At 37.0% G+C, this 15,334-nt stretch overlaps 1 protein-coding gene across 1 annotated transcript in view; it reads left to right on the top strand.

The window, feature by feature from the left end:
• Positions 1-15,334, top strand: part of Sb (serine proteinase stubble) — a 51,449-nt gene that overhangs the window by 21,977 nt on the left and 14,138 nt on the right. The window contains exon 2 of the mRNA XM_017639058.1: positions 11,826-11,873. The gene's annotated coding sequence lies outside the window, so the exon portion shown is untranslated. The remainder of the gene's footprint in view (positions 1-11,825; positions 11,874-15,334) is intronic.

Genomic DNA, 15,334 nt, shown 5'->3' with positions numbered 1-15,334 from the left:
GTATGAGCTTTACAACGATATAGACATAGTGCAGCGAATTAAAATTCAGCGGCTCCGCTGGCTTGGCCATGTCGTTCGGATGGACAGAAACGCTCCTGCTCTGAAAATATTCAACGCGGGCCGCGATGCTGGGAACAGAGGAAGAGGAAGGCCTCCTCTGCGTTGGAAAGACCAGGTGGAGAAGGACTTGGCTTCACTTGGCATTTTCAATTGGCGTCAGTTAGCACAGAAGAGATATGACTGGCGTGCTGTTTTGGACTCGGCCAAAATCGCTTAGGCGGTTACAGCGCCAAATAAGAAGAAGAAGAAGAATAAAATATAGTTACTATGAGCAATCCGAGTAAGACTGATTTTATTCAGTAGGAAGTACTAAATCCTCAGTTCGATTGGAGGTGTTTCCGGCGTACTGATAGAGGTGCGATTACTTCCTTCTGGAAGAATGCGATGGAAAAGACTACGCTAGTTAGGAAGATGGAACTGTTGCATCGAAATCAGTATGGCACTTTGGGTCACTTCCAGTCTTAGCGTCGACATGGACTACAGTCAGACATAGCTGCCTCAGTATTTGAATACTCTGTTATTGTGAAAAGTTTCGATCACTGCGGGTCCAAAAAATTACCAGTTAGCTCTTCTTGCACTCACATTCCTTTAAGGGATGAACGGTCGAAAGGCAGTTGTTGGAAGAAAACACCAGTGAACTTTTACATGTTTGGGTCGAAGAAGATGTTTATGCAAGAAACCCTCCATCGATCGAAAATTTAGACTTTCAGACCTTTTGCAGTACTTTCATAGCGCTTTGCTAGTTAATTCTTTCACTACGACAAGGGATTTAAGCAACTCCTCTGATAGCCGAACGGCCTTGGCTTCATTCTCGTCGAGATAAAAACTTCTAGCCGCTAGTGTACATTTGTTTCGAGTTTTATTTCCTAATTTTTCTCAAAATATCTTATTTTCCTTTCCTACGAAGAAATTATTGGTACTGATTTTATATCTTCCGCTACTTCCCGTACCCCGTCCACATCCACAACACGGAAATCGATAAGTGACTTCTTGGCTACCGTTCTCAGTTGGTTGTTGTTGTTTGTATTCGAAATGTGTGTTGGTCTTTTTTTACTTTTATATTTTAAATTTAATCCTTTTTTCCTCTTTATTGCCACAACTTGCCAGCTGGTATTTCAAGCAGCGTCGCAGTCGCAAATTACGCAATTATTTTTTGCGGTCGCTGTGCGTCGTTTGCCACTTGACGATCATCTAACTTCAAAACTTGCAACTTGCCACGCATTCAACATGTCAGGCACCGCCAACTTGTTGCCGCTAGTAGGCAGCAGCAGCAGCAGCAGCAGCAGCAGCAGCAGCGGTGAATCAAGCGGATATCGCGTCCAATTACCAGTCAGCCAGCCAGTCGGCGTCTAGCAAGCAATCATGCCGCTGGAATGTCAATTGCTGGCATGACCGCTATTTCTTGAGCGGTAGCTGCGCAGCTTTTTTTTTATTTAGTATTCAGTGGTGTACTGAGAGCATACATACATACATACATAACTTCGAACGTGTGCATTATTTATGTTTGTAAGGCAGTTGATGGCTACCAAACAACTTTTTGCATATTTCAACTCTGTTTGATGTGCAATGAATCTTAAAAGTGACTAATACTCAATTCTAATATGTTTTTTTTTCTTTATTCTCAACTTCTGTCCACTTCTCTATTCTTGCACATATTTTATTTTTTTATTGTTCTCATTTAAAATGCGCGCATTCACGCAAGTGGCACGCGTGTGCTTTGGTTGCGTGCGGCCATTAACTATTTTTCCTTTGTATTCATCGCCTTCTGTGCCCAACTTGTATCACTTACTAAATAACTACGTTTCGGGTTTTCGTTGGAACCCGAAATTATTATGTATTCTCGCAAATAATTCATAATGATGGGTCATTAGCACCTCGTAATAGAGGAGCCGGCCATTTCACAAAAATTTAGACCAAAAAAAAAAAGGTTTCCAGCTCAAAAAGTTTAAAGAAGCAGAGTTGCCATGTCGGATGAAATCGTGCAATTTTGAAGCCAAATTTTTATTTGAAATGATCTTTAATTTTTAAATTTGGAACAACTGCACTTTTTGAAAACCTATTACACGGTTAAAAAAAATACAAGTTTAAACTCTGTATTTTCTGTCAATTTCCATATAAAATTTAAAAAATTTAAATCATTTTTCACGTAAATTGCTACGTTAAAATTTACTGTAAAACGGAACCGAGCTCATCTTATAGATTCTTAATTTTTCAAGATCTTAAATTAAATTAATTTGGACGTAGTTTTTCCGAAAAAAAACAGTCCGTCTGATTTATACATCATGTCTGTGAGTTAGGCAGAAATAAATGAAAAAATTCCAGAAAAGTAAAAAGAGTTTGATTAAATTTTAAATTGTCAGGATTTATGTTCAAATCATATATTCCGGGATTTATATTTTTCTAAACCTTGCCGGATTATTTCGGCCTATTTTGGTAATTCTTTAATTCCCAAATATGGCATCTATGTATAGTATATATTGGGTCATATGAAAAGCCTCTGCAGATTTTTGTCACAATATAGTGTTGCCCACACATCTGGCAACACTAATCCAATACATATTTTTAGAGGATAAAATTCTGTAATTTGTCCCTCGTTCAATCACTTATTTTGAATTGAACCTGAGTAAAATATCTGAAGAAATACGCTGTGAGTGAAAGCCGGACCCAGCTGTGGTTTGGTCGATTCCGTTACGGAAATTTTGATGTCTAAAACTCAACACGCTCTGGTCGGCCAGTCACTGGAAATGTGGACGAAATAATGCAAATGGTTGAGCAAGACCAGCACGCAAGCTGTCAGGGGATAGCTTGGCATATGTATATACATATGTATGTACAATAAGGTTTTATTTTTTGAAGTTAGTACCTTTTTTAGCGTTACAGGGTGCAAAAATAATTTTCGAAATTTTATGCGCGATACGGATTCACAAGCTTTAAATAAATCTAATGAAATTTGGCAACTCTGGGAGTAAATGTATCGTATATGTATGCGTATAATATTGAGGTGCTTAGCCGTTCGGGTTAACGCATGGCTTTGTTTATTATTTATTTGCTTTTCTTTATTCATTTGTTAAAGTGTTTTTTTCATTCCTCTGCTACACTTTGGATTGTAACAAACCGTCCATTGTCTTGCATAATCGTAATTTGAAGTTGGCCGTCATTTGCAAGGCAAGTTCAATGCCATGAGTTAGCAAAAAGCTTGTTCTTTTTTAGGAAGCCAGTATTAAGTTGTATAATTACTGTAAAACTACGCAACTTATAACTGTAATTAAGTTTAAATGCCTTTGTGTTTGTGTGTATGTATATTCAATTCCACCTTTCATTCATTTAACTCCTTTTACTTCTTATTTGACACTGTAACCGTTAGTTGCCTTCTGCTGCGACCAAAACTTTACGCCAACTGCCTCTCCCATTTGCGGAAGGGAGGCTTCTGCTTATCAATTGCCTACCAAGCCCAAAGTAGCACCTGTTCTTCTTCTTCTTCTTTATTGGCGCTGTTCCCGCCTAAGTGGTTTTTACGCCAGTCGAAACGCAGAGGAGGCCTTCCTCTTCCTCTGTGGTGCTTTGCCAAGGCTCCCATATAACTGCTTTTTGGTCTTCAAATTAGGCGAATTGTGACAATCTGCAGACAGACAGCGACGCCCAAACACAAGCTCCACACCAAATTTGTGCTCCGTCTCACAGCAGCTACAATAATATTACTTTGAGCTCAGTGGGCAATTAAAAAGCAGGACCCTTTAACGACGAATAAAAATTACGTTCTACGAATCCTCATTCATATCTTTTATATGTCCCAGAAAAATGTACAAAGAAAGATGAGAAGGCTTTGGGGACTTTCAGGAGAGCTATGCTACGAAAGATCTATGTTGGAGGGGGCGACAAATACCGAAGAAGATGAAATGGTGAACTTTATGAGCTTTTTAAGACTCCACTGCAAAGATCCTTCGACTCTGGACCAAGTGTAGAAGGACCTGCCTGCACTAGGGATGTACAACTTATGCAGCTTCGCAAAGGAGAGAGGCAGTTGTCGAAGTTTTCTGGTCGCGGCCAAAATCGACGAACGGTTATGGAGCCAAGCAAGAAGCAGAGGATCCGGTGCGTATTCCATAAATGAGGATCGTCAGCGTTGGTAGGGGATATCGTCCTATCTAAATATTCACTGCATCTCGCAAATGGGTAGCTCACTTAAATAGTCGTGCAACTGTAGGCACACCTATGCGTTTCCCCAAATTCGAACATCTTACCACTTGGCCAAGGTGAATTAAGTGGATTATGCCCAAAATTTGAAGACTCCACTCATTCCGCCCTATGTTCACAACCATAAAAAACTTAGCTGAACCCTTTTGAAAATTATTTTTAACATTCCAAAAATGTTATTATTTACTACTTTGTTCAAGGCTTCTCCAAAATTTTTATAGTCAAAAAATCTTCGCGCCTAGCTAGTAAAAAAAAATTGAAAAACGCATTTTTCCTGAAATACAAAAATAATAGTTTTAAGCCAAAAACACAGCAGACTTCAATTCTCATATAAAAGTTTTCGTGTACCGTTAATTTCTTTATGATAAAAGTATCGAATCTAAACAAAATTAATATTGAACCATCCTTAAGGTACCACCTTTCCGATGAAAAAAGAATTCTCGAAATCGGTTAACGTGGTCCAAAATTATGCGGTAACATACATAAAAAAAAAAATAAAATATTCCGGCGAAAGAATTGATAACCTTCTCTTTTTTTGAATTCGATTAAAAATAACAACATTCCGATTGCACAGTGCCCTTCTTTACACTTCTACTTACATATGTACATACATCCCATTTTTTTTTCAATTCGGTTCACATTTTATTTTTATTTTTTTCGCCTTTGGCCTCCCCTCTGCTACGAGATGACTTTTATTTGCGGTTATTGTATTTTTTGTTTTAATTTCACGTATTTTCATTTTATTTGCAATCACTTGTAACATTTAACGGTTTTGTGATTTTAATTGAAACTTACTTTTTTACTTAGTTCCATTTAGTGGTTTCCTGAGACATGTAGGTTGGTTAATGAAAGAAGTCAGGCCAGTAATATTAATTCTTAGCAAATCAAATAGTAGAAGAAACTTTAGAGTGTTAAAGAAACCTGCTGAAATCGATACAATTCTGAAACTTCTTTTCTTATTGGTCTCCCGGATGTAAATATAATTTGTGTTTTTTAACAGCATTTTGTAGATATTAGGGCTATTCAGCAAACTGAGAAAGTGACCTGACAAACTGGAAAAAGCTGATTTTTAAATTTTGGAAAATTCTTAAGTGTGCAGATCTAAGGCCCATTACATTTTAATGTAATAAAGTGCAATTTGCAAGTGGCTCTGCAAAGTGCAGATCTGCAGAGGCGACATGTAAATTTTTATTTTTTTTTGTTTTTTTATTTCTGAATTACGAAAAAGCAGCTGTGAAGTGCAGAACACGATCAAACGAGGAGGAAAATTTATTTCAAGTTCAACATTTGAGGGTAAATTTACAGAATGGCTTTAGCTGAGTGTGCAGAGATGCTTGCTATTATTTGCTAACTTTCATAAGGTGCGTGTTCAAAGCCCGGCAGAGGCAACATGTCAAAATGATAATAAAAATTGTTTTAATTTTGTATCTCTGAAGTATGAATAAGCATCTGTGAAGTGTAAAAATATAAACCGTGGCATTGTTAATATTAAACAAACATCACTTTGATTCCTTTTCAAGTTCTAATTTGGAAATGATGTTAACCAATTTTTGGTTGTTTTTTCCCCAGTGTACGTAGTTTAAGGTCCCATTTTTAAACAATTGCAGATTTGCAAACATTAAGTACTAGCCTTTGTGTATCTTTCTTCCACTTCGCGTTTCCAGCTGAGTCTTCTATAAAAAATGACGGTGTCACCATGTAATGAAGGAAGCTGGAATCGAGAAACTATGTTTTGTACGTCAAGAGAACCATGATTGCCATGGCAGTATTGGCATTTAGTTCACTCTCCTTCGTTCAGTTCTCAACAGAGCATTTCGTAAAAGTTCGTTTAGAACTTGCAGGTCTTTACCCACTACATTTAGAGAGAAAGCTTTTTTTTTACTTATTGGAGACTAAACTGTGATAACTGTGAAACTGTTTTCACACGCAAGGTGTGTTGATTTTTTACACCTACTGTTTTCACTCCATAGCCATATAAGAAGTGTAATACTGAATTATCATTAAGCCTCAACATGTAACCAAACACTGCTTGTGAATATGACATTTACTAAAATAAAAAAGTGCCACAAAATGTTTAACCACAAAATTTACAGCAATAACAAAAATAATATCATATAAACAGCGGTTAAAAAATAATAATAAAAAAAAAAATAAAATGCTTAAATTCCAGCTAATCGTGAAATTGCCCATTTCGCACACCTTAGGTGGTGTCATATTCATATAGATATATATACATATGTACCTACAAATGGGAGTATGGTTGGATCAACAGGTAGAGTAACCGCATATCGCCATTAGGCCATTTGGTCATTTGGCCATTTGGCCATTTGGTTATTTGGTCGCCGTGCAAATTATGAACGACGAACAACAGCATGTGTAGAAGAGAAGAATTTCAATATAAAATCAATAATAAAAAATTAAACTGTTATTGGGTGAATTTTGACCCACTTTCTGGGTGTAAGCCAACGGTATAAATGCTAAGCGAGCGCGCCACAGAGGGAGGATAATGGAAAAATTATACGAATTCTTAAGTGTTTAGTGGTTAGTGGTTAGTAGCTAGTGGCTAGCAAACTGGTGTTTGTTGCTAGGAGCTTTACATAGAGCGGCAACGGATGTTGTAAGCGCTTGTGTATATTCTTGAGTATGTGAAGAAAGGGGATTAATGTTTGAAGGGAGTGTAATGCATATCAACATTGGCAAGTAATCAGCTGAAAACTGACTATTATAGGAACAACAAAAGTAACAAGAAATATTCAGCATACATATGTACCACTGGATGCATTTGTAAAAAACATAAAAATAAAGATAACAAATCAATGAGCTACGTTGCAGCAAAATAGTAGTTTTCTTTTGGTTAGCTTTACCTATTATGGCTGGCTGCTGTTGGTTTGTGTGTGTGTGTTTGTGTGTTTTTTTTCTTTTGCTGTTAAGTGCATAGCGACCGTTATATGTAGTGATCTTTATTTGTTGCAAGGCTCATGTCGACATCTTGCCATGTGTAAATAAATACAGCTAAATGGCGAAAAATTGATTGCTAACTGATAGGAGGCGCAGTGGCAACAACAATCAATTTAAATGCATAACAAAAGTGCAGTGTACTTGCGCCGTTTACTCCGAGTTTCTCTATATGTACATATATAATTTTAAATATGTACATTAGGGTGCATAACCACAATAAGTTAAAATTTTTCCAGCGGGACTATAAAATTTATTATATTTTAAGACTTCCGCCAAAAAATATTTCGGAAAAATATTAAGATTTAAAAGTACGAACATCGCATTATTTTGATTTCATTGATAAAAATTTTAAGCATTTTTATGCAGAACTTTTAAGCTTGAACTCTTATACGTAAATATTTTTAAAAGGGTATTTTATTAATTAAAAAAAAAAAAACCGATTTTTTCAGGTTTTTTAAAATATTCCGAAAATATTTTTTGGCGGAAATCTTAAAATATAATACATTTTATACATATTTTATATAAAAATATATATATATATATATATAAAAGTTATTATATTTTAAGACTTCCGCCAAAATATGTTGGAAAAATATTAAGATTTAAAAGTACGCGAATCGCATTATTTTGATTTCATTGATAAAAGTTTTAAGCATTTTTATGCAGAAGTTTTAAGCTTGAGCTCTTATACGTAAATATTTATAAAAGGGAATTTTATTTATTAAAAAAAAAACACGATTTTTCAGATTTTTAAAAATATTCCGAAAATATTTTTTGGCGAAAATCTTAAAATATAATACATTTTATACATATTTTCTATGGAAATACAGTACCGAGTTTTTTTTTGGATTGAGAGTGGTACACACTAATATACACATGTATGTATCTACCAAAGAGAAACGCTCAAGCTATTACTATAGGGATCTTGTGCTCTGTGCTCTCCTTGATATAGGAAGAGCTTTCAACAACACCTCACATGAGGTGGCACTGAAACAAAAAAAAAAAAAAGATGTGCAGGCATCTATTTGTATAGAATTTATAGAAGCGCTGTTATGAACAAGAATAGCAGAGAACACAGTAGGTAACAGCTCTATAGAGTTAAAAATTACGAAGCGATGTCCACAGGTGGGTATTATCCCCTTATCTTTGGAATGTAGTTGCAGATGAACTCCTGTAAACACTATCAGACAAAGGAATACGCGGATGACATGGTTTTAATAGCATGAAGGATGATCGAGAACACCCTATAATCTAAAGGGAACTAAATATAGCAATGGAGGAGTGGTGTGTGAGTGCGGGCCTCCACAAGTGGGCTTAAGCTCAGATTCAATTTTCTGATGGCGTGAACACAAGATCAAGAATTTATTCTGAAAATCGAATTGGAGCTTAAGCTCACTTTTTATGCATGAGAGCAGAGCTTAGGACAGAAGGAAGAACAAGTAGAGAGCTGCACTGGAACTTAGAATGATACTCTACAATGTGATTAAGTACCTTTTCTCAAGCGAGTGAATTCTTATCCTCATGAGAATTATTCTCATCGTTTGCCAGAACTTTAAGGTTCTATAAAGGTAAAACTTGGCCTCTCCGTGGAAACGATTTCGAAGTTCTGGGGACTGGCGGAGAAAACCACAGAGCACGTACATAAGAAATAAGTCATAGCCACCTATTTATAAGTTTTCTTAGACTTATACACCTTGCGGTTCGTGCATGTTTTATTATTTTTTGAATAATAGGCAATCTTGTTTAAAATATTTGAATACAAGTTCCAGAACTCAACCATGAACACTTCCAGAGATATGCAGTATGAAAAATTCAGTTTGTACGTGAGGTGCCGCGGAGCCTTTTCCAAAAGCTCCAATTTATCTCCAAGAGTATGCGATTGATTTTATATATCTCCATATCAAGTTCCAGAATTCTAACATGCAGTATGAAAAATTCAGTTTCTATGGGAGGTGCCACGTGCCCTTTATATATCGAAATTTTAGCCTATAACCATCCTTGGGATGTGTGCGGCAGGTGCCTGAAATTTCAAAACAATCAGTTCAGCCGTTCTCGAGCTTTGCGAACACAAAGAAATGGCTTTCAAAATATATATTAGTATAGAGTTCTCTTACTGCCCCCTCAAGTATTTTTTATATAATTTTGTTCTACTGTACTAAAATGCTTTCAGGATATGTTTAGAATGTGCAAAAAAAAATGAAATAGATCAATGCTTTCCTGCTTGCCACGTCTGATTACAAAAAAAAAATCCTACTGATACCACTCAAAAATGAACTTTCCAATTACAGTCGGACAATAACTAAATAGTACATATGTATGTATGTTAAGCATATATACATACATACATACATACTAGACATATTCGTTTGTATAAATATTTTGCTATGCAGTTGGCACACTTTGTACTTGTTGTTGCAATGTAAACTGGACGTGCCACATTTGAATAATACCGGCTCGTTAAGCATGTGCTCCTAGTGCGGCAAGCTAAGGTATACATAAGTAAATATACTTGCCACATATGTATGTATGCACGCCTATGAGTTTTTTATGACTTTGTGCCGCTGTAGCAGCTGCTTGGCATTCATAGTAGTAAGTTTGTGTGTGTGTGTGTGTGTATTTGTATGTGACCATGTGCCCAGTTACAGATTTTATCTTAATGGTGATATTTTGCCAAATGCCAGTAAAGTCAAATGCACAAACGTTGCGCGATGATGCTGATGTTCGCTGATGGCGCTGCGCAACTAAATGAACTAACAGTGGGCAATGAAGAAAATAATTGTTAAAAAAATTTGTTGTGCAAAATTTATTAAAATAGTGCGTTGTTATGACCAATAACAAACAAAACGAATTCACCATCGCGCCCTTGAAAACTGAGGCTCATATGCCTCTGGTCCTCCTGAATCTGTACATATACATGATTTCATTTTATAAGAAAATTTGATCGCGTTCAGACCCAGGATGTGATGATTCCGCTCAATGTAGTTGTAGATAGCTCAGTAATCAAAATTCTTAGGAAGATTTCAAACTAAGGCATCAGTTTGCTTTACGATAAGTTGGCCAGTACGTACATATGAGTAACCTAAGTGAATGGCCGCCTTTCTTTTAAACAATTCATATTCATACCCATATTCCTAACCATTTTGATAATCACATTAATACTTATATGTACATGTATTCATACTCATATTGATATTCATACTCAAATTCATAATTATACCCATATTCATTTTCATACTCATATTAATATTAATTTTTATACGTCAAATTCACATGTAAGCCGATTTTCATAGTCATGCTCACATTCGTACTCATATTTAAAAGCTTTTTCATAACTAATGTCATATTCATATTCATACTCATACTCATACGCATATTTATACTCATACCAATGTTCATACTCGTATTCGTACTCATACTCGTACCTATAATCATAAGTATTTAAATCCATTTGCTTTATGATAATTTTAGTCATATTCATCGATTTTTTTTTTTTAATTGTAATAAAGATTTTATTTATAAATTTTCCCAAAATTAATATCTTCAAAGACCACGCTCATTTTTCGAAATTTTTTTTTTGTTTTTTGTTTTTTGTATAACTATTTCGTCTCACTGTGCCCCATGCCAGTTGACCAACCAACTGATTGTATGGCTGATATGGACTTCCTTTTGTTGTTAATTTTCTTATTGAGCGCTTGCTGTCAATAATGTTGTTGCCACTACACCATTACCACATGTGGAAAGGGAGACTAAGGCTGCATGGATTTTGATTATTCATGCAGATTACTGGCAGACACACACTCATACAAACACACATTCAAATTCTGCACTCGCATGCGCTGTTGGCTCAATCGATATGGATACAGGAGATCGATGTCAATAGAGCTACACTCACGTTTTAGCTATTACGAACACATTGCCTCGCATACATACAAACATACATACCTACAAATATGCATTTTGTATGTAAAAACAAAAAAACATATACTCGTACGAAACGAGCTTAAAATAAATTCGAATATATGTCAATATGCCATAGCAACGCGGCGGCAAACGCTCTTAGAAAAAAAGGTCGAACAAAAATGGAAACGTAAAAATAAATGTGCATTTTGTAAATTTAAATTTGCCTCTGTGTAGTATACATATGTATGTATAAGTAAACAACGCAAACGTCCTGCAGCCTCGCGCTCACTCCATGCATATTAAGCAAAAACGCCTGCAGTGTGTTGAGAATTCAATTAATTGCTTTCTGCCATTTAGCCTGCAAGGCGCTGTGAATACCTCCATTTTTTATTATTAATTTTTATTTTTTTTTGTGTAGACTAGGCATGGCTGAGATGGATCAAAAGTGAAACTGACCACACGAATGTTAACCTCAAACACAGTTAGTTACATACAATTTTACACTTTTATACCCGTTTGTATGGCGGCACGCGAGAGTAGGGCAATGGGTTGTTGCACCTAAATAGTTCGATACGATTTTTCATGCCAGTACGCTCTTTTGATTTGGGTGTGGGTTGCGGTAATTCGATTAACCATTTACAGTTTTATATTTAAATATTTATATTATAAGCAACCTTTTAATAAACTGGAACTATTTTCTTTTATCTTTGCAGATTTGAGCTCGCCACGGCACTAATGCGTGCAATACCGGCTGAGATAAGGTAAGTTGTGAAAGTAATCAAAACACTCTTAAAGATTTACTGATGGCCTTTAAGATGTGAGCACCTGGAGGCATAGTGAAAGTTGTTGAATTAAGAATTGGTAGTAGCCCGAACCTGTTCTCTTGAGACTTGAAGATTTTGACGAATGAACTCCGGTTAGCTTGAGTGCTGGTAAAATTATATACTTCATACGGAGCATTACTTCACCTTTATGCGTTCGACTATCTATCATTTCCACATCACTATTTCTGTTCAGTTATACATGGCCATAAGTGACAGCAGCACAGTGTACTACTCCTTAGTTCGAGCGACTTCACTGCAGTCAGTGAAAGTCAAAACCTTCTATAACCTAAGAAATGCGGTTCCAAATGCTTCCCTACGTCAGTAAGTCGACTTCAGTTTGTTCTGAATCGTCAGAGTGAAAGCTCACTAAGTCGGCAATAATGGTGACTTACTGACTAGACTATAGAGGACCGACGAGATTTTGGCTCCCATGCCACTTGCAGTTTAGCCCGAAAATAATATTCGTTCCGTTAGCTAACAGTGTCGGCTCTGGAGCTCTTGATGTGGAGGCATAGGAAGGTGCTTCCACGCACTTCGAAGGCAAAATTTCTGGGCCTTCCTGAGTATAATCAATGGTTCCATCAGAATTAGCGGTAGGTAGCGTAATTGTTGATATCTATCTGTGATTATACCTAGAAACATGCCCTTCTGCCAATGCAATTCTCTTTAGTCATATAATCATAAATTCCTCATATTTCCAACCCTGGTATCTTGCCATGAATACCTGCGTTCAGCTTCTTTGTATAGTTGGGTTTAGAGTTACTCCTTGCACCATTGTGCCGACTTTGGTTAGCCCTGAGGAAGTAGAACATCGGAGCATCGAGAAGAGAACCCCAGTCTGCTAGCAACTGAGCTCGACAAAAACCCGGCTACTAATTCCGGAGCTCCTTCTGAGCAGGCGGAGTTAGTAAGCACAATGGCTTCTAACGAAACTTCTAAGTTTCCACTCGCACGCCCAATGGCTTCGCTGAAGATGGTAGGCAGGCCACTGACAGGCGGGACTGCCCTCTGCCGTTCAGGCTTTGTCCGGGAGTAATGGGTCTGGAGCATCATCAGCCTAATTTTCTGATTTTTTTTTTCTTGACGGCCGGTATCCCGACAGAGCCCGCATACTAGGAACCAGGCGCTGCCCTGGCCTTGCATGTAATTATACCATCACCTTAATTGGTTTTTAATATCACCTACTAATCCCCGAGAGTTTTGTTCTTCCTGCCCAATTACCAGTAGTTTATGCCCATCTAATTTCTTCAAGCGGGTTTCAGTAGTCTTCAACTGAACAGAAGAAGAAGTACTGGAAGGTTATAGGACGCTGTCAAAGTGGGTCAAAAGGCATAATACCTCCTGTCGCTGCGACAACTTAAATAAGCAATTTCTTAGGCGGATAAACCCGTTCATTTTCTCGTATTCCTAAAGTCCGAAGGCTTTATCTCAGTTTATTTTTTTCTTTTCGGTTCAGGTTTGCCTACAAATTTTTCTTATAAGCGCAATGCATACAAATTTATAGACTAGTATGCTTGTATGCATGCATAAAAAAGACTATATTTCTGGTAAAAAAAAAAAAAATACTAATTTCACTTTTCCATTGGCACTGCTTATCTCACAATCTGGTTACAACTACCGGTAAGCACCTCATCAGCCAGCTGCTCCGGTGCCAAACCATCGCCAATGTCCTCGACCTCAGCTTCATCTACAGCGTGGTAATTTGTCGACATCATCATCGCATTGTGACAAGCAAATAGAAAAGCGAAAAACACGTTAACACTAATTAAAAATGTCGAAATGTGAAAGAAAGGAAAGAAATGCATTAAAAATAAATGAAACAAGCGAAAATTGCCAAATGCAAAAAGCAACTAATAAATAATTAACTTGTGAGAAAAAACAAATGGAAATTAGGAAAATCGGCAGCAAGAAGCAACGTTGATGAGTGCAGACAAAGTCGAAGGAAAACATATGGAAAAAGTTGCATTAACGACGGCACAACAAAGACTCAAAGCCAGACAGAGGTCGGATGGAGTATGAGGAATCGGCAGCAAAGGAGACTAGTTGGGTGTTTGTAGCTATGCGCAGAAAAAGTGTTGTTGAAAAAAAAAGACAGAAAAACAATGCATAGGAGCTGATAACAACGGGCAATTCAGTGCCTTTTTGATCTATCGGCGACTGCTTATTTATTAAAACTAATTTCAAAGAGAACGAGGAAACTTGCCGCGGCATTTGCGTATCGTAATTTTTTTATTACCAACATTTAAACACACCTACATACATTACAAACTATTAAAATGGATACAGAACGTTCAGAAATCATAAGGTAGACAGCTATGGCAATGGATACCTCTTGGTAAATAGCAAGAGCTACTACGTCTTGCCAGAATTTATAGCAAGTATACAGACAGCAGACCAAGTTGGGAATAATTTTAATTGCATATGGTCACACAGATCGTCCAGAACCTTTCACCGGGCGATGAATGCCACGCCATCAGCTTATCAGGAGAAAGGGTGAGAGAATGCTCCTTGCGAGGTACCTACACTCACCCAAAGTCTGTCCAAGTGCCCAACTGCGCTTTGGCACAGAGATGAGCCTGAAGCTAGTTAAGCTGACCTCCGAGCTTATTTGGTTTTTTTGTTATCATCTCGAACCACCAACCACGTATTATTTTTTTTAAATATGGCTCCTCTACAACATTGCAAGACACGTTGCCCGGATATGCCCTTCAGATAGGCGTACTGGTAGAGGCTCAATTTCTTCCCAAGCCATTCAAGCGTTCGTTAGTTAGTAGAAGAGATGCAATCTAATGGGACTTACCGGGAGATACAGAATATATATATAGCTTTGACAGATCTGTAACTTCATCACCTGCGTCTTACTATTCGCTGGCAACCCTGTTGATGTAGCTTAGATTTCTTCATCCATTTTAAAAATATGAATATCGTTGATTTTACAGAAGTAGAGTATAGGGTCCCTTACAGTGAAGAAGTAAAGAAGATAAAGGAGATATTTGTATTATTTTGAGAATTGGTGTCACCGTTGAAAATCGGAGAGACTCACTCAAGTGGTTGAAGGAGTTGCCTACCAAAATAGCTTGCAACCAATCGTTTCCCTAACGAAAGAAGCAAGGCGGCCTAGGGGGAGGGAATGGCGTTACACTTTCGAAATCCTTCAATAAATTGAACGTTTATAGGAGTTTTCTCTTATAGATACGTCTTAAATTAAGGCCGGTAGTTGTAGGAATATTTATGAAATTTAATAGTTAGGTTTTAGACAGGGTTTGATTGGAGTCAGATAAGATTATATTATTAATTCTATTTTAATAAACCCATATTTGAATGGAGGTCTTTTTGATCCTTAAATGGTTAGCTCTATGTCTCAGCAAGCTTTCATCTTTCCGAAAATCTCACCGAAC

The sequence above is a fragment of the Rhagoletis zephyria genome, unplaced genomic scaffold (genome assembly GCF_001687245.7).
Source record: "Rhagoletis zephyria isolate East Lansing unplaced genomic scaffold, Rhagoletis_zephyria_1.1 Rzeph_scaffold_00149, whole genome shotgun sequence".
NCBI classification, from domain to species: domain Eukaryota; kingdom Metazoa; phylum Arthropoda; class Insecta; order Diptera; family Tephritidae; genus Rhagoletis; species Rhagoletis zephyria.
Note: the sequence above shows the minus strand (reverse complement) of the source record. Positions and strands in the feature narration are given on the sequence as shown.